Raw genomic sequence first — 6,874 nt, 5'->3', positions numbered from 1 at the left:
CACCTCTCTATTATGTATGTGTGAGCTTTGGTAGTGTAGTGCCTAGGGCATTTGACTGCTAACGAGAAGGCTGGCGGTTCAAACCCACCAGCCACTCCTCCGAAGGAAGATTGGGCAATCTACTTCTGTAGAGATATCACCTCAGCAACCCAAGGAGGGGTTGCTATGAGTCAAATAGACTCAGCAACAATTTTTTTTTTTTTTTTTGGTTTGGATTATGTATGTATCTTTAATATGTAGAGAGCTTGGAAATAGAGAGTGGTGTTGGTAGCATAACCTGGTGAATGTAATTAATGTCACTGAATTGTACATGTAATAATGGTTGGGATGGTAAATGTATTGCTTTATATATTTTACCACAATAAATGTTTGAAATCATAAAATACAGAATTTCAAAAACTCAGATTGAGATTCAATTAAGATTTAGAACTTAGTCAAAATCTTAGCATTTAAATTTTCTTACATATTCTCCTAAAAGTATTTCATTAAGGAAAATAAAATGAGGAGCTTCACTTTTCTCTTCTTTAAATAATTTTAATTAATAATATAAAGGACAAAAAAAGTCACATAGCCATTTCAAGGAAATGTTGAACTTACTAAATGAAAAAGTAAACAGACATATAACTGGCCTTCACTAGAGAATCCTAGCTATAATTTTCTCACTTAAACATTAATGTTTGGTCATGTCACATAAATTGAATAAGACATTTTTGTCTCTTTTCCAATTAGCAAGAAATCTCTAGGTGTTGCAACCATTTAGTGCAATAGGTTGGATGTTCAAGTTCACCCATAAACATCTTGGAAGAAAAGCCTGGTGATCATCTTCCAAAAAAAATCAGTCAATGAAATCACTACAAAGAACACAATTCTATTCTGAAACACACAGGATTATCATGGGTCAGAGTCAACTGGATGGTAACTGGCTTTCCAATTAATGATGCAAATAACATTCATAGAACTTTCCACTTGAGCCAAAAACACTACTGTTTTTAGGGATGAAAGAAAGAAAAGGAAGATATCAAAGTTGTGTCTACTATTAAAGAAACTTAAAAAATTAATTTACTTAATGGAAGAATCTCTAAATTCCAGCCATTACATGAAAGCACTTAAAAAAAAAAAAAAAAAACTAAATGGTTTATAACCCTGAGTCCATAGACCCCAGAGTCCATGGATAAATTTCAAACAATGTGTGAACTTATATGGGAAAAAATTACATCTTCATTTTCACTAGGCTCCCAATGAAATTTAACTGTTTCTTTGATTATGAATGTAGGCAACAGGAGTATTGTTGTTGTTGTTATGTGCCATTGAGCCAGACCGGACTCATAGCAACCCCTCCTTGGGTTTTCAAGGAGGTATCACTACAGAAGTAGATTGCCTAACCTTCCTTCCAAGGAGTGGCTGGTGGGTTTGAACTGCCAGCCTTCTGGTTAGCAGTCAATGTCTTAGGCACTATGCTACCACAGTAGTATTAGCATAAGCTGTAATTTTGCCATCAGTAGAAATCAGAAATATTTTAAAATTTCAATACAGCTGTTGTTGATATCTCAAATTATTGTTTATGCTCATCACCACATTGAGTTTTTTTTTCACATATTGTTGTGTCTTATTATTTAATATGTTAATACACACAAAAAAGAATGATAATATTTAGTATGATTAAGTACTAAGTATTTAGTACTGTTAATTACATAATACAATTAAGTCATTCTTTGAGAACCTTTCACAAAATCTAATTAAAATATAAAAAAGGACAGTTTTGATCAATGGAACCAAGCATTCCTTCAGTGCTTATTAAACACTAATTCCTGCATGATGGTGGATTCTGGGATTATGGAGAATAAAACTTGACCCCTTTATTTAAAGAACTCATGGTTTAATGGAGGATTCAAGCATGTCTACAAATAATGCCCAGAAGTATGCAAATATTAATAGTAGGTTACAAGTGCATGGGTGATGTTCAACAAGAGTCTTAAATGGAAAATAGGAAAAAAGCACAGGGACTAACTGATATAAAGTTCTGTGGTCATGAACTTCAATGATTTCTATCAAAAGTGTATAGAGATAAACCTAGAGATTTTGCCAGGCCCAGAACTTGCAGAACCGTGTATCATAAACTCTGATTCCTAGGTTTCACAGAATGAATCAGTAGTTCCCAATATTTGTGATTTCATGAACCAGTAAACTATGCTGAAATAAATGGGGTGCTCACATGCGTGTCATTTTTTTTTAATTTATTTTTCCATATAATAGCATTCGAAAAATTACCACCTACTAGTATAATCTGTGAAAGAAACACCTAGTAAGCATATTTTATATCTTGTTCTCTCTTTCTTAGTTAACACTAAGTGTCTGAGTCTTCTTAATTAGATTAGGCCATGTAGATTGTTTGGTCAATAGTCTGGAGTGTGTGTCACTTTAGAGCTGACGCAGAGAATATCTCTATTGTATCTTTCAGCTCTTTCCACTGTGACCCTAGAGGGCCACAGATCTCTGGGACATGGCTATAATTTCTAAGAAAAAAGTCTGAATTCTGAATCACTGTTTGGAAAGTAATTCCTGGAAATGTCACTGGACCAGCAGTGGGCTCTGTGTGGTTGGGCAAACAACTTTCATCTTAAACTTGAGGTTTAGAGGTTTTTTACAATACCTTATTAAGCCTTTACAGACTAATAGTATCATTTCATAAAGAAAATTTTCCTACAATTTTTAAATGAGAAAGAAAATAACCCTCCAATAATATAGATCATTTGAATTAAGAGTTTTAATTTTATCACTTTTCAAGCAAATTTTTTATTGTGATTTGAGTGAAAGTTCACAGAGCAAATTAATTTTCCATACAACAGTTCATACACATTTTTTTTTTTTTTTGACATGAACCTTTCCTTGACCCTCCACAACAATGGATTAATACTATATTTGCCCTTCTATGATTGATTTAGGAGCTCTGGTAGCATAGTGGCTAAGACACTTGCCTGCTAACCAGATGGCTGGCGGTTCAAACCCACCAGCCACTCCTCGGAAGGAAGGTTGGGCAATCCTACTTCCGTAGTGATACTGCCTCGGAAACCCAAGGAGGGGTCGCTATGAGTCGGGGCCGACTCGACGGCACATAACAACAACAACAACAATGATTGATTTATTTCACTCAGCCTAATGTCCTCCAAGTTCATCCTTACTGTGAGGTGTTTTACAGATTCTACCTTATTCTTTAGTGCTGCATAACATTCCAGTATGTGTATGTACCATAGTTTGGTCACCCAGTCTTCCACTGGTGGGCATGTAGGTTGTTTCCACCTTTTTGCTATTGTAAATAGTGCTGTGATCAACATGAGTGTGCATGTATCTGTTCCTGTCCTGGCTCTCACCTCTCTAGGGTATATACCTAGTAATGAGATTGCTAGGTCAAATGGTATCTCCAATTCCAACTTACTAAGGAATTGCCATATTGCTTTTCACAGTGGTTGTGTCACTTCACAGTCACACAAGCAGTGTATCATACACATTTTTAAAGTTTCTATTTTTAATGTAGTAAAAAAAAAAAGTCCTTTGATTCCATATTATCCTCACTTGGCTGTGGATTTTAAAAAATAAAACTACAACAAAATTATTCCTTAAAGTATAATGTAGACAATATTTCTAAGAATGGGATACTGAGAGATTGAGTTTGAAGACTGTTCTCACATGTTTATGTTCCATACAGAGTTCCTGAGTGGTGCTTATAGTTAACAGGCTGGTGGTTTGAGTCCACCTAGAGGTGTCTAAGAAGAAAGACCTGATGCTCTATCCCCAAAAAATAATCCACTGAAAACTCTGTGGACCAAAATTCTACTCTGGCACACATGGAGTTGCCATGAGTTGAAACTGACTTGATCGAAGTGGTTTGGTTTTGGTTTACTTTCCATACAGGGTGACTGGGAAACATCAAAGTGAGAGGATGTCATAGATATGTCATGTGTAGTCTGAAAATTGTGTGTGGAAAGAGAAAAAGTGGCTTATTGCCATAAAGGATCAACTCTAAAGCTATCAGTGTTGTCTGAGTGATGACAGAAAAAGAAGTACTTTCTCCAGAACATGCCAGATTTTTAAAATATTGCTGGTTGGTATGTCACCACTACCTCTTTCTCTCACTGGAGTCAGTTAAGTTTTCTAATATTCAGGCATTGTCCCCTCTAATCTTCTCAAAGAGATACCTAATTTGCTATACATTATGGATCATTCTAAGCATAAAGTCTGATATGAAAGTATTTGAAAGGGAATAAACACAGACTCTGTACTTTAATCAGAAGATTTTAAATTCTGGCTCTCAGACATAGATAACATAATTGTAAAAAAATATTTTAAAAGTATACAAACATACATATATAATTGCAGATAAAATAAAAATTAGCATCCCAAGCAGGAAAGGACTTAGAATGATGATTTCATGTCTTTGGAGAGTTCAATTCCCTTTAAATAGCAAATGGTTCATTGCATCTAGACACTAGACTCTAAATTCTAGATTCTAAGTCTATTGGGACTAAAATGGAAAAGGGCTATAAATACCAGGGAGCACTGCTGTTGTTAGCTACTGTCAAGTTGGCCTCAACCTGTGGTGACTTCATACACAACAGGACAAACACTGCTTCCCCATGATCATTTGCAGATTGCACCATTGTGACCCACAGGATTTTCATCGACTGATTTTCAGAAGTAGAATACAAAGTCTTTCTTCCTACTCCACCTTAGTCTAGAAGCTCCACTGAAACCTACTCATCATCATAGCAACACACAAATGTCCACTGACAAGACAAGTGTTGTGCGTTTAATGCATTGGCCAAGAACCAAACCTGGGTCTCTCACATAGAACCCCTTATCCCAAGTGTATTAGAATCCATAATAAACAGACATAACCAGTTGCTTTCTTTACAAATGTCACTCTCATCTTTCCAGATAGAAATGCAAAAGGAAAACAAATTGCCTCCCAGTAAACTGGGCATTTTCCCGAGATGGCTTGATGGCCAAAATTCTACAAGGCATGGGTAGAAAATCCTGACATGTGTCAAGCCAGTTGTAACTTCGAAAATTTCATCTTCCAAAAACAAAACAAAACATAAAAAACTCACTGCTGTTGGGTCAATTTGACTCATAGCAAGCCTGTCTTGGGTTTCTGAGGCTGTATCAGTAGATTGCCCAATCTTCCTTCTGAAGAGTGGCTGGTGGGTTTGAACTGCCAGCCTTCTGATTAGCAGTCATATGCTTTAGGCACTATGCCGCCAGAACTCCTTTATTTCATCTTAGGCAGGAACAAACAGCATTCACCAGTCCTGCCATAGAAGACCTGTAATTTCTTTTTTTTTTTTTTTCTTTTTATTGTGATTTGGGTGAAAATTTACAGAGCAAATACACTTTCCATACAGCAGTTCACATACACTTTGTCTCATGACATTGACCACAATTTACCACAATGGAATATCTCCCCTCCTACTTCCTCCTGATAGTTACCCCCTCTCTGTGTCCATCCCTCCATGCACTCTTGCCTCATGAGCTGTCTCCCTGTGCATAAGCAGCCCTTCTTTCTCCCATGATTGTTCTCTCCAAGGAGTGTATCTACCTCAGGTAAATGTTCAACTCTTATGGTTGTCTATTGTTTGGCATATGAGGAAGCCACAGACATGTGTTCAATTCTAGACCTGAAGGGCAGCTAGGGGCCATAGTCTCAGTGGTTCCACCAGGCTCTATCGGGCCACCAAACCTGGTCCCTCCCCCCTTTTTTTTTCCCAAATGATTTTGAGTTTTGTTCCACATTGCTTTCCCTATCTATCCAGGAACTCCTACATAGATCCTCTTCCAAGTGGTTGACAGTAGGAGCCAGGCACCATCTAGTTCTTCTGGTCTCATAGTCATATAGGCTGCAGATCGGATGGTGTACCAGTTGCTAAGACTAATTGTTTCCACGAATTTTTGGTTTTCTTCATTCTTATTCTTTGCTCTGGACGAGGAGAGATCCATCGTTGCATCTAGATGGCAGCTTGCAAGCTTTTAAGATCCCAGTTGCTACTCGCCACAGTAGGAGGTGGAACAGTGTTTTGTGTAGTATGTTATGTCAATTGAGCTTGATGTCCTCTGCAACTATGGTCCCAAGCCCACAGGTTCAATTCCTCAGTCCCTCTGGGTTGCTGGCTGTGACCAAGCAGTGACTACAACTTTGCCCCGTGTCAGCTCCATTATACACCTAGGAATTCAGATCATACACATAAAGTAGTAGGACCACTGTCTGGCAACCCTATACTTGTTCTTGGGTGCACTCCCCACTTCATAGACATACCTAATATTTCAGTCTATCCACCTATATACCCGTGTTTGCCTTCACTGATGATGCCATACTATATGTGCAGAAGGGTTCATCTTTCTTGTCTGTACTTCCCATGTACCTCTCTATGTCTTTCTCTCCCTCAATGCGACTGTATTGATAACTCACATTTGGTACATTGCCCTTCTCTTCACCCAAATCAAAACTTATCTCTATCTATCTAACAGTATTCCCTGCCCTCCCCTCCCACCCCTGGTAACCAACAAAGAAAATGTCCTCCCATAGATAAGTGTTTCCTTGACTTTTACAATAACAGACTAATACAGTATTTGTTCTTCTGTGATTGACTTATTTCACTCAGCATAATGTCCTCCAAGTTCATCCACAATATGTGGTGTTTTGCAGATTCTACATTACTCTTTAGGGTTGCATAGTATGCCATTGTGTGTATGTACCACAGTTTGGATATCCATTCCTCAGTTGATAGACACCTAGGTTGTTTCCATCTTTTGGCTATTGTAAATAGTGCTGCAATGAACATGGGTGTGCATATGTCTGTTCTTGTCATGGCTCTCACTTCTT

Source organism: Orycteropus afer, unplaced genomic scaffold (genome assembly GCF_000298275.1).
Source record: "Orycteropus afer afer isolate SDZICR_OR568_19922 unplaced genomic scaffold, OryAfe1.0 scaffold00308, whole genome shotgun sequence".
Classification (NCBI taxonomy): Eukaryota; Metazoa; Chordata; class Mammalia; order Tubulidentata; family Orycteropodidae; genus Orycteropus; species Orycteropus afer.
Note: the sequence above shows the minus strand (reverse complement) of the source record.